A 13,622-nucleotide genomic window follows, 5' to 3' on the forward strand; every position below is an offset into this window, starting at 1 on the left:
TTTTTTTTCTTCATCAAAGCGATGGCCCACTTTGGACTAAGCAAGCACTCGTTTGATTAGTACATTTGATAGTTATGCCTGCTGAAAAGGAACAGAAAATGCAATTGCCAATGTAAAAAAGAGAAATAAGCAATGATTGGTATACAGTCCGTGGACCTTTCTTCCCCAGCTAGTTGACAAGAACTAAGAACAATCACAATTGCTTTATTTTCAGCAAGCTACTTTTTTTGGCAAAATTGATACAGGCTTCTTTGCAGGTTTCACCTATGCAGGACGATCAGACTCTCATTTACTAATACTTGGGCCGATGGGTGTGCATTATCAACTGTTGGAAAAAAACCATCCATGATATACCAGTGTTAAAAAAACCCTAAACCAATCAACAAAAAACAAACGCCAAAAACTTATTCAGACGTACAATACAAGTTTTCTACTGTTTCCTTATATGCCTGGAGGCTTAGCTGCGACTAATGTTTTATCGCATTTCATGTTTTATCCCTCAACACAATACGGTCAATTGTCAATATCAAATCTGCCAATAACTTATTTTGTAAAAAGCAAAAGACCCAAACCTAATTATTACAAATAACAGGACATTTGTAGACTAATGAAATATGTTTGATAAGTTTGTTTGTCCTGTTCTTCAGTTGCCTCCAAGCAAATCTGGATACTGTAAATTTGTTCATTTATAATTACTGCTGTAATTTTGTAGGGAAAAATTACAGGTGGATTTGCAGCATCTTGGTTCAAAATTCGTTTTAGTTGTCTGAATGTAATCACTAAAAAACAACAACAAAAAAACCCCAAATTCAAGGGAGACAAGCTCAGTATTTAGTTTTGTTCAAAAATGGACCTTGACTGTTTATGATACTGTAACAGTTACAGAGATAGGTCACTTGGGATAACATGAGGAACATTTGAAGTGGGTACAGGTTGAGGTAGGGAGGTGACAAGTAGCAAGAAGGAGCTCACCAGTGAAACTGAAGCAGGAAACATGACTCAGATTTTCAAGAACTGCCAAACGATTGTAGAAACGTGCTCCTGGGGTGACCTAAAAACCATTTGTCACGCTCAAAGTCCTGTTCACTCCATGAGAGGGAGGTAACTGGAATACATTGTTAATGTACAGTAGCTACAAAAACAGTCAAGTTTTCATTGCCTGAATTACTCAATGAGTGTAAAGTTGCACTAAGGATTCGTAAAAATGAAAACGCCTTCAGGAACCCAGAGTGGTCTGGTCTGTGCCACTTAACCCAGCTGGCTTCTAAAACCAATAGTGAGAGTCCATAAAGTTTTGAACACCATCTCCATAACACTAGTGGCTTTTAGTGTGCTGCTTAACAAGTGCCCCCACACCACTCCTCAGGAAAGGAGGAACTGCAAGGAACTGAAAGAGAGTGTGTCTAATGCAGCCTTGGTGCACCAGCTAGCCAACATAGCTTCACAACCCAGGTATTTCTGTTTGCACTTGGATCTCCCAGTAACATCCACAGCAGATGGCCAATCAACACTACTGAATGGCCAAAGTTTAGAGGACCTAACTGAGGCAAAACTGACATTAAATCTGGAACTCAGGTTAATAGTCCTGGGTATTAACGTCCTCCCTCTGCCCATGGAGCAGAAGCTCTGAAGGTTTCTACACAGTAAGTATCCACCTTTGAAAACCAGTTACAGCTACCTGGAAAAGCCTTAAGCTCTTCCTGATCTGCCTTACCTACCGGATGATGCTGTAGCTCTCTGTAATAAAACCACCAGGCATAATCATGGGACAAAGTCAACTACACATACTTAAGGAACCACAAGCATACACCCACTATTCCCCCTCCTCCCTTCATTGTGGCCATCTGGAGTTTTAAGCCAAGTCTCTTGATTAAGGTATGGGAGGTATGCCACAAATTTCTTAGCAGGTGAAGATAAAACCAAGACAGAAGTCTAGTCAAGATATTCTAGACCAGCATTTCCACAAATGAAGAGGTATACTCACTATGACACTGATTTGTTCCCAGTTTGTGGTGTCTGCATTTATTCATAGATGAGCTGCAACCTACCTCTTGTCTTGGGTGACTTTTCCATGTGGATGGCCTTTCAGTAGTCCTGTTCTCTTTCACATCCTCTCACAAAGCTCCTTCCTTTCTGTTCTGCTCTAAAACACGCCTATTCCCATACTTCAGTTTTTCTCCTCAGACATCTTATCTTTCAGTATCCCCTTTTTTCCCTCCCCTATGAAAAGAATAACACATGCACAAAAGGCTTGTCTCTCTCCTCTTTTCACCACCTATGTCCACAATTTCTGTCCAATTCTTCAGCCACTTGGAAAGAGACTCCCCTGATCCCAGGATTTATCCTCCCAGGACCTGAAAAGCCAGCTCTGTATGGTGCTATATCCACTGCTCTCTGTTCTTAGCCTGGTGCATCAGTTTGTCCAGAGTCTTTTAGCTCCAATCTTGGAAAATCTTTGAAGAAAACAAAAAACTTTCAAGAAAACTCTTCTACTACTATCAGTTGCATTTTAAAAAGATGTATTTTACTTGAACTTTGCTATTCCTGTACTGAATCGATGACATATTTATGCTTTGTCTCTACTTAGGCTAAAAAGAGATAGCATTACTGGTGTGATGGATACACCTGTTGTAATGACAGTCAGTGGCAGACCTACGGTATAATATTTTTAGCAACTGTGTCTCCAGCTCTAGCTATTTTCAAAACAGTTTAACTGAACTGCTTTTAAAACTAGCTAGGAGTTTTAGAAATTTTTCTTATTCATGTACATGACCTCCCTGTTCCTGCAACAATTGTCAGCACTTTATGCACTTCAACTGTGTTATATATAAACTAAATAAAGTCCTGGAAGATGGTATTTATGCCTCCATCGGAAGGTACCACTGCTGTAGCACCAGGGCAGCCAAAACAGTGTTCACACTAATGATTAGTGTTCATAAAAGACTTCTTGCACAGAATTTATTAAAGACAAGTTTTCCACTTGTTATACAGACACACGTGAAACTGAAAATACAGCCACACCTAAAGGCTATTCTTCCAGTATCAGTCAACAAATTGTGGAACGTAACCATTTTCTTCTGGTACTCTACTCAGTGTAGTTGGAAATGAGTATGCAGTTTTTCATAAATAGCTCCAACATCTTCCTTGACAATGATCCAACCTGTCATCATAGTTGGGAACAATGTTACATGCATAAAGGTGTCTGCTAGCAGTCTCTGAAAGTCAAATGAGAAATATAAAAGAGGATACAAAAGAGAAAAATATCATTAAGAATTCTGAAAATGCTTTTTTTTGTATGGAGTAGAACATATGAGCCTGGTCTAAACCACTGAAAGCCTCAAGTACACTAAGCATTAGGCTTTACAAAGTGGAACAAAAGAAGACGCAAAGGTAGAAAGCATAAAGCCTTTAATACATCTTTAAAGAACATTTCACCTGGGCTGAAAGATGGCAGAATAGAAGACAACGAAGCCCTTGGCATTAATCACAAACAGCGATTCCACCCAATGCTCCTGTGATGACCTTGATGAATGTGCCTTGGAATAAAAAGAAAGCATCAATACTGCATTATGATTTTACCTCAGTGTAGTTGAGGGAGGGTGCCTAATTAGCATTCCTGTTAAAATCAGGAAGGTGCTTTTCAGACAGTGTCCCAATATTTCCCACATTCAGCACTTGGGTTCGTGTTGCAGAACAGCCTCAGAACACATCAATTTAATTTCTCAGGGACAAAACAAAATTGGAAGATGTGCTTTACAGAATCACAGAATCTCAGGTTGGAAGGGACCTCAGGCATCATCTAGTCCAACCTTTCTAGGAAGAGCACAGTCTAGACAAGATGGCCCAGCACCCTGGCCAGCCAAATCTTAAAAGTGTCCAGTGTGGCGGAGTCAACCAGTTCCATGGGGAGATTATTGCAATGGTTGACTGTCCTCACTGTGAAAAATTTTCCTTTCCTGCTTGGTAAGGTCACGTTGGGTGCTCCAGCTGCTAAAGGGCAATCAGTCTATGGGACCTGACTAGAGCCAGTCCAAATTAGCCGCCTTAAAAAAAAGGCATATAGTGTAGACACTGGGTCTTCAGCACTGTTCGGCTCCACAAATCAATTGTTACTGCACTGTGCTACTTACTAAGGTAGACAGAACCATAGTCACCTTGAGGTAAGATAGATCCATATATGCACAAGTATACAAGTGCTGCCTCCACAACTTCCTCTTAGTGAAGAGGACAACGCCTCATTGCCAAGAAGTATTTGGAGTTTTTCCAGTCTTTTGTAAATTAATGCTTCAAGAATTGGCAATGCATTTAACTCCCTTTTACCTGGAAGGTGATTTTCACCGAAACAGTATTTGAAAATTTGCGACCAGCAAGGCTTGTACGGACTAGCACTTCTGTGAGTCAGTGAGTAGAAACCTTGGATTGCTGCACCCCTCTGTAGACACTTCTTACTGAAAGAGAAAAGAAGCGTGCTATTGTACCATGCTCTTGTTTTACTGTCCTTGTTTCAGCTGGGATAGAGTTAATTTTCTTCATAGTAGCTAGTATGGGGCTTTGTTTTGAATTTGTGCTAAACACACTGTTGATAGCGTGGAGATGTTTTAGTTGTCGCTAAGCAGTGCTTACACTAGTCAAGGACTTTTTCAGCCTCCCATGCTCTGCCAGGTGCACAAGAAGCTGGGAGGGGGCACAGCCAGGACAGCTGACCCAAACTGGCCAAAGGGATATTCCATACCATATGGCATCATGCTCAGCATATAAAGCTGGGGGAAGGAAGGAAGGGGGGGACACATTTAGAGTGATGGCATTTGTCTTCCCAAGTAACCATTATGCTTAATGGAGCCCTGCTTTCCTGGAGATGGCTGAACACCTGCCTGCCCATGGGTAGTAGGGAATGAATTCCTTGTGTTGCTTTGCTTGTGTGCGCAGTTTTTGCTTTCCCTATTAAACTGTCATTATCTCAACCCACGAGTTTTCTCACTCTTACTTTTCTGATTCTCTCCTCCATCCCACTGAGGGGGAGTGAGTGATTGGATATGCAGTGCTCGGTTGCTGGCTGGGGCTAAACCATGACATTTTCTTACCATATGAAGTTTCCTATTGATTTCATAAGCATCTCTTTCCTCTGCTTTGTAGGCTTTGTTTTAAAACTGTGGAGGTAAATGCCCTTTTCAGAGTTAAAGTGCAAATAGAGGGCAGCATGAAAATAAGGCTTTTAGTGTTCAAACATAATTATCACATGCAACTTTGAGAAATATGGTTAAGTATCACATAAGAAAATCCTCTATAGCTGTATCTTTCTTATTTGGTGGGGTTTTTAAAAGCTATTATTATTTTGCTGTTATATTTCTCATTGTTCCTCACAAAGTTTCATTAAAGTTAGCAGTCAAGGGAATTTTCCACAAGGTTACTTCCAGCTACAGGTGTTATTCCTGCAGCATCCTATAATACTGCTCAGAACATTCCCAATCAATGAAACACAAGTACCTATAAGTCATTTTATGCACACAATATTCCCAAAGATACTTTGCCATTATGAAATATTTCATTATAACATTAGACATTCTACAGTAGACACTGAATAAATCAGGAAGATTCCCAGCTCCTGAATCAGTGGCACAAACACATCGCCTCTAACGGTAACATTTAAGTCTTATAAAAAGTACCAAATAAGGCATTGCTACTGCAAAAACTGTAAAACTTCCCTTTAGACAGTAAGCTGTTCCCAAAGCCAATGACTGAGAAGGAGATCTGTCTTTGCATAATTATTCCAATCCATTATTATTTTTCTAGCATTCTTTCCATTTTGATCACTGTAACTTTCCTCATGGCCTGAATGGGAAAGGATGAATTCTTTACAACAGATGCTCATTTCTTCACCTTCAGAATCTCAACGATGATCCTCATGCTCAATGGAAGAGGACAGCTGGCCAAGATTTGGGTCTACCCACTCACTTGGTTGCACTAATGTAGCTGAAGTAGCTACCTATGTAGACTGACAATCTGAAACTGAATTAACAACAGATAATAGATGAATCAGCTTCAGTTGTTTATGACTTAGGAAGAGCTCACAAAAGGTACCTTCACTGATTAAAGTAAATTGAGTCAAACTGATGCAACCGTCTTGATCATCTTCCTCTCGGTTTTTCAACCCTACAAAATTTAAGGGAGACCGTGACATAGGATTTTTCCTGGAAAACGCAGATAAAACAATTATCTTCATCTACTCAGAAGACTTTTCTAATTATAGTGCATGTGGTGACCACCTGGAAAAGATCACGACAAGGTAAAATGAACAAAAGTAGGCTTTAAGTATAACAGTCTTTATGCCTTCTAACACTTCTTGGGAAACCTGCTTTTGTGTGATTTCATTAATTGTGGTTATGCACTTTGGTACTATGTCAGCCAGACTGCTGGTGAAAATATTTAGTGATGTTCCCTTCAGATCTAGGCACTTTCCAGCCTGTCTGGGTCAATAAAAACTGAACAACAGCAGAGCTAGAAGGAGGATAACTAGAAGAATCCAACATGTCTGGGTTAAAGTAGTTTTTTACTTGAGACCTCACAGTATTATAATAAACACACATGCAACAAAGATAAATGTATTGTTCTACACAGTTGTTCTATCACACCACATTGTTTCACATATTGCCATATATTATGCTATGATCACATATATGCAGTATGTACCAACATACTAGGGTTAGTGGACACTAGTGAGAAAACCAATCTGGTAGAGAGTAGAAAAAAGAACAGAGTGAAATGAGGCGAGCTAGAGGAAAAAGATGGGAATTGATACAGGAAAGGAGGAAAAAGATTATAAAGGGGAGGAAATTGTGTGTGAAATGAAGATGTATTAGAAAAATAAGACTGAAATAAGAGAAAAAAACCACAAGATACTCCAGAATTTCTCTGATAATAGTACTTCCTCCTTGAATGGCTAGGAGAATAATAAACACATCACCAAAACAATTACTAGGGCCAGAACTGCCAGTCCGATTTGTACACCTAAGCAACTAACTTTTCGCTTGTGAAAAACTTACCTGGGATACAGGCTGTTTTCTACTGGCATTAGAAATAAAATGGCTACCTGTTGTTTACTCTTCCCATTGCAGGGGACAGATTACACCACATGGGCTCAGCAGTCAGGAAGGTCCCTATGTCACTTCAGATTGCTTGCGTGATCTAGCATTATGTATCAACAAACGGTCCAAGATTACGATATGTCTAGGAGTGTGTACATCCCCACACTTGGACCTGAATTCTGCTTACCAAAAGGGAGAACTGAGCCCTACGTACCTGAAGACTTGCAGACAGCCACAGACTGGTTGTGAAATAGTCACACAGGCTCAAGAATAAACCAGCCTCCTCTCTCTCTCCCTCACACACATTTTTTCCTGACCTATACAAATACATAGGCACGAATAAACTGAAAAGTGGCCAGGAGATCTTACATTGTAATCCCTGCTTTGCCAGGGGCTCTGATGGGACCTCAAGAAAGTTATGTCACCCTGATTTCAAGTGTCCCCTTCCATAAAACTGTAGCCTTCTCTATCTTATTAGCTGCTAATTACTATTTATTTCCTTTTGTCCAAAAGGAATTAAAGCAATTTAGACCCTTTAACATACCCTTCAAAGAAAAAAAAAAAACCAAAAACTAAACAAAACAAACACCAAACCCCCACACCCAAACCCAAGGCAGATCTTAACTGAAGGTAAGACAGCCATCAGGCCAGTGTCACTTGGGCTGGCTGCAGTAGTTAAAGTTTATAGACAAGACCATAGTTGAACAAAAGAGGCTTACCCCAAATTCTACCTGGAATCGCTCTGTCTTCACTGTTATTTTAGCTGAGTGCCAACATAAGTTCATCACATGCCACTTTCCAATGTATAAATGTATCTTTTATCTTTTGGGCAACAATAAGAAGGGATAGATCATGTGGGCACAAAAATTTCAGTTCAGTAAGGAGACATAAGTTAAAGTGTATTAGTCTAATTAATCTAATGTCATATGATTTGGTTTTACCTGCACACTGGGGAATGGAAATAAAGTGTAGATACAGTCATGATACTCCTTCCCTACATTAGGCTCACATGCCTTCAAGTCCCAACCTTGAACTCAGTGCTGTTGAGTATGTAGCCACTGGCATGACAGGCTGTAGACCTGCTGTGACATCCACATGTGCCAACTGCCAGTTACCTCTGCAAGGTCCAGTGGAGAGGAGAGGCTGACAGAAGTTGTGCATTTTGCTGTTTAGCAATGTGTGGCTTTTAGGCTACACTGAGGCCACCAAAGAAGTCTGGAATCAATTCACTCAGACCCCATTTTTAATGTCATGAATGTTGCTGCTCACAGAGGATAAGCCATCAAGATCAGATTAAAAAGAGGATGGTTACACACTGTAGTTCTTTACAATTCTCAGGAACATTCACTTTTATTCTTCTGGTGTCATGAGAGTGCCTGAATCATGGCTGGTATTTTGCAAGCCCTGCTTTGATACACATGTAGCCCCCACAAGGAAATGTGGGCATTCCATTGACAAAGCACTCATTCGCACACAAGCATGCTATTCTAAGAAGTGTTTTACCCCCACATGCTGCAAAATGTGATCTCCCTATGGCTATAAAGACGACTTACTATCATTTCTTGATAACACAGCAACAAGAGGGTTTATTCATATTCTTTGAAAGAATTACTAGAAATACTCTTTCCCTGGTGCTGAAGAGCAATTTAAAAGGACAATAAAGCTACTCCATGCTGCTAAATAATGTGATATCTGGTGTTTCTTTCCAAAGGCTAACTCATGCAATCACATGACAACACATGACCTTCAACTCCCTTGATAAAAGTAGTCTTTCATCAGCCTGGTTAAAGATCTCAAGCTGAAAAACTCTGAAGCCCTGGGCAAGACAGCAAATAGAGAAGAACCCCATGTTATTACATATTTTAAACAAATCTTGTGACTTTGAATCATCCTTGAATGGATGACTTGGGCAACATTGCATCTCCTACTCTCTCCTTATGCTTTGCTGATAATCTCCGTGCCCAAGTAAAATTTCACTTAATAGGCAATATAATTTTCAGAGAATTGTGTGGAAAGGATTGTACCTTCCAGCATGTTTGCATAGGACACAACAGTAGGAGGCCTCATTTCCAGTCCCACACTGCAGAGCTATAAATGCCATTTGAGCAAACAAAACATCAGGCACTGCATCAAGTATCTTTTTTCCAGTCTCACTGGTTTTAGTTTACTTCATGCAGAACTGCTGTGTATAGAACAGAATAACTACTGTAGTGGATGGCCTGCTGCTCAAATAATGAGGGATGAGGTCTAGAGACTCTGGATTTCTACATTCAGCTCTGGAAGATTTGAAATGTGGCTCTGATTAGATCAGAAGCAGCCAAACTGTTTCCCTTAGTTATGACTACTATCAATATCTAGTGTATTGCATAGCTCATAAGACACTTAGATACAGACCCCGATAATATTACACACTGCATAATCACAGAACAGGAAGACTGGCTGAGCCCCAAGAGTGCTTACTACCTAATGACTCATACAGTAATTTTTGGATACTCATCTTGAAACATACTGTGCTAGTTTTCAGAAGTCCTAAGGGGAAGTAACTCTCAGCAGTAAGAACAGGGCTGCAGGTCCCCAGCATCCTTCAAGGTGGGGCTCAAAAAGTGAACAAATTCTACCTAAGACCCTGCGGCCAGTGTTTCTGGTTGGCAATGTTGTTTTTTTTTAAAGGCATATGGTCTGCCAGCAGGAAACTAAGCTATTTTAATAGGGCCCAGCACATAGCAAAATGTCCAGAGACTGAAACTCACAACATTAGCAAACGTTCTGAAAATGTTGGTAGTTGTCCTTCTGCTCATCAGAATATGAAGCAGGATTCACCTACATTCTCCAAAGGGTTCATTAACCATTGCTCAGTGTTCTACAGTTAGTATGGTTTGACTGGCATGCCCCAAGCATGGTAATAAAAAAATACAGATGACCAATTTCTTTTCAACTAAAGCACCCCATAATAAAAATAAATAATAAAACAACAGTAAACATGAACAACACAAAAAATACTAAAAAAAAAGCAGCAAAGCAGCATGAGTCCCAAACTGCTGCTATTTAATTTCATGCCAGCACTAAGCAATGCAACAATATGCGAAAAGCTGGAGGGGGAGGGTTTTTTACCAAATCTGCACAACAATGTAAGAAGGAGAGAGTATCATTACAGAGTCACTTCTTAAGTTGAAGACAGATGATGACCACAATTTCCCAAGGGTCTATAAAGCACATCAATGAACCTCAAGCCCCGAAATCCTATTCGGTGCCTAACACAGTTCTATTTTGGCAAAACTCCACTGAAGTCAACTAGAACTTCTGTTCAGTTGAAAGACAAGTTTAGCACAAGCAAACCAGCTCTGTTATCCCTTTCTTCCTTCAGTAAGGCTCTCCCCTTATTTGCAAAAAGGGGTTTGGGCTCTACTCTCCCTGAATCTTCCCATGCTGAGTCTGGAACCTACTGGAGGCTTTGAAATCAGTTATTGAGTTTGTGTCCTTTTTCTTTCTTCCTTCCATTTAGGACTCCAAGCCTATCTGATATTGTGTTCCAAGGCTTAATTTTGTTTCATTTTTCATCTTGTATACAGCACACTGAAAAGAGGCTAGCATTTCTTGTTTAAGTGCTGGGTATTTTGCTTCTGATTTCAGTGAAGCTAATTATTCAGTATGTTTAGTGGGTCTACTTGAGCTTCAGATATCCCAGGTAATGTACTCAACTATTTATGCATTTTAATCACTCGTGTTACGCTGCCAACATAATGTGGTTTGCAGTACGGGCATATGAAATGGCTGTCGTCTGCAGTTGATGCTCCTTCACAGGTGCTCAGAAAACATGGCAATTGAAGAACTGCAGTTTACATGATGGTTTAAATGCCTTGCCAGAGAGTCTTTGAAAGGTATGCTTTTTCAAACATACGTAACTTGCTTTCATGTACTTTAAGTTAAGCATCCAAGGTTTTGAAAACAGAGGTCACAAAGCAAAAACTGCTGTATAGGATTAGCTGACTAGGCTGTTACTTAGTCACATACATTTTTGACAGTAACAAGTAGGAAGCCTCGATTTTCTTCTCTCTGCGGACACTACTGCTTTGCCGCCTTCTCTCTGCGGACACTACTGCTTTGCCACTTCTTCTTAACACTCTAACTAGTTACCCTGTGATATTGTTTTAAGAAAAGGTCAAGTTGATCTTCAACAGAAGAAATATCATTATAAAGATACCATTAGGTATACGGTTAACAAGAAAAATGTATCTCAGTTTCCTTTGATGAAAATAATTAGTGACTTATAACTAAAAGAAAGAGGAGCTTATGTTTAGAAAGAAGGTGCTGTTATTTTTTTTAAGCAACTTTAATGTTGCCAGTGACATTTCCCTGAATATGCATATCTGGCTTCCTCTGAAAAACATGCAGTGGTGGGTTTAACAAGCCTTGTGCCCCCCAAACTTTCCAGAACCTATATCCACCTTTTTCACAAGAGAGAAGCAGAGCATGCATTGCTTCTCCATGTATTTGAACTCTCCGATACCTCTAGTTTCAGTGTCCTTTCAAGCCCTTTTATCTAAACAGAGCTGCAAAAAACATCAAGATAACAAGCCAGATGTTGTCTCACATTTAGATTTACCCAAACTTGAATAACAAGTGGAAAATGCATCCTATTTTCTGCTGATGGCTGCAATTGCATATGTGATACGGGATGTGGCTTCTAACACATCTGGTACAAATACAACAGCATATATGGGTCTTTTAAACACCCTAAAAAGTCAATCTCCTTTGCAAAGACACACAACTGCAGGCAAGTCCCAGATGGCAGATATAAATATGCCCCTGACCAAAAGAAGGCAAGAAAGAAAAATGAAAGCAGTCCTGAAGTCAACTCTTCCTCCTCTCCACCCCTTCCTGCCACCGCAGAAAAGAACAACTTTCTGATACAAAGCAGAGAAGTGTTTTTCAGCCACCCTATTCTTGACAGAAAATAAGAGACTGAGCCTGTGATGTTTGTGCCTGAGTTAGGACACTTGTTGAATGGAAGGCACCAGCAAAGTACAGCACCATCCATGAAGACTTTTTGGCATTGGTGCTAAACAGCATGGCAGTAAAATACTGTTAGCAGCTCTATGCAACTACATTATTTTTTGTTTGCATCATTATAGCACCCACAGACCCAAATGGGGTAAACACTGAAAAAACTCCAGAGACTTAAGCTCAGACTCCTTTTATTTTAAAAGAATAGCCAATAAAGGGACATATATCCCTTGATATCCTGTAGGATGAGTATTTTGGCACGGTACAACTGGAATTTCTAAATTAAATCTCAAGCTCATCTTAAGGAAAGCTCTTCAGTAAAGCATGAGGAAGAGAATACAAATAGAGTGACAAAATTAAAATGTATTACTAAATAAATCATTGGCGTTTCTACCTCTTGCAGAAGCAACCAGAGTGTTGCCTAGAAGGTATGAGAAAGTCAGACACTCCTCTGCAGATCCTGGAAAAGCAGTCATGTGGGACAGAGATCAGGAAAAGAAAGAAGGAAAATGTGTCAAAGTCAACATGTCTGATGTAAGATGAAAATTTTCCAGTATCAGCTAAATAAACAAACAGTTTATCGTTTGCCTTTTTCTCTAGTGGAGAACTTATACCCATGAAAGTACCCTAGCATAACAATTTCATCAGCAATGGCTAAAGATTCACTCTCTGAAGACAAACGGGACTTTCACCTCAAGAAATAAAGCAAGTATTGAGTTGTATGTAATTCTCAAAGGAGGCTTGACATACAACAAGACTTGCCGTTCTCCATCTCTTCCTCCTTGGAACTCTTTGTATAGTTGAGGATTTATTTTACAAAGGTGTGAGGACCTTCGTATGGTAAATTAAACAAAAATGGCAATCTTTTAACTCTGGCCTTGGTTGTATCAGAGTGAATCTGAAGCAACCCCATTGTATCCTGCAAGTTCCTTCTGATACACGGACAAAACAGAAGTCAGGCTCTGGCGCTCAGGTCCCAGCCTGAGTTGGAAATGAGACAGAAGTATTTTTAGCTCCATAAAGGAGAAGTTTGATGTAGTGACAAGATAGTCACCTTCACTTACTTCCTTGAATTGTCATCAGGCACCGAACAGTGCATATTTTAGTACAGGGAGCTAATTGGAATGGATTGATATAAAACACTTATGAGAAATTGCCCTTTTAATTTGTTTTTTCAAAGCAATCACCCATATTAACATGCCATTTTGCTCCTGCAGAAGCACTGAGCAGGGGCACTGCTTTTACTGTGAACCTTATTTTTTCTGGCAAGCATCCTAGATTTTGTAATTTAATATTCCTGCCAAAAGCACTAGAGACATTTGAGATGATCCTCATGGGATTAAGGACAAACTGTGGATTACATTCTTGGCATAGGACTACACTGAAAGCCTGCATTTTTCTTGCTCTTCCTGAATATTTGTGAGCTAACCAAGTAAGACCACATCAGAATTAAGAGTAACTCGGTGTTGTTTTACTTTTTCTTCTCAAACCATCCCAGGATCTAATGCACTCCTGCTCTCAGTCCAGGGAATGTGT

At 39.9% G+C, this 13,622-nt stretch overlaps 1 long non-coding RNA gene across 1 annotated transcript; it reads right to left on the minus strand.

The window, feature by feature from the left end:
- Positions 1-3,391: 3,391 nt before the first annotated feature.
- Positions 3,392-12,582, minus strand: LOC142062740 (uncharacterized). Its single transcript, XR_012662543.1, has 2 exons — positions 12,481-12,582; positions 3,392-4,448 (listed from the first exon to the last, which is right to left on the minus strand). It is a non-coding gene; the product is annotated as an uncharacterized LOC142062740 (long non-coding RNA).
- Positions 12,583-13,622: the final 1,040 nt, after the last annotated feature.

The sequence above is a fragment of the Phalacrocorax aristotelis genome, chromosome 1 (genome assembly GCF_949628215.1).
Source record: "Phalacrocorax aristotelis chromosome 1, bGulAri2.1, whole genome shotgun sequence".
Classification (NCBI taxonomy): Eukaryota; Metazoa; Chordata; class Aves; order Suliformes; family Phalacrocoracidae; genus Phalacrocorax; species Phalacrocorax aristotelis.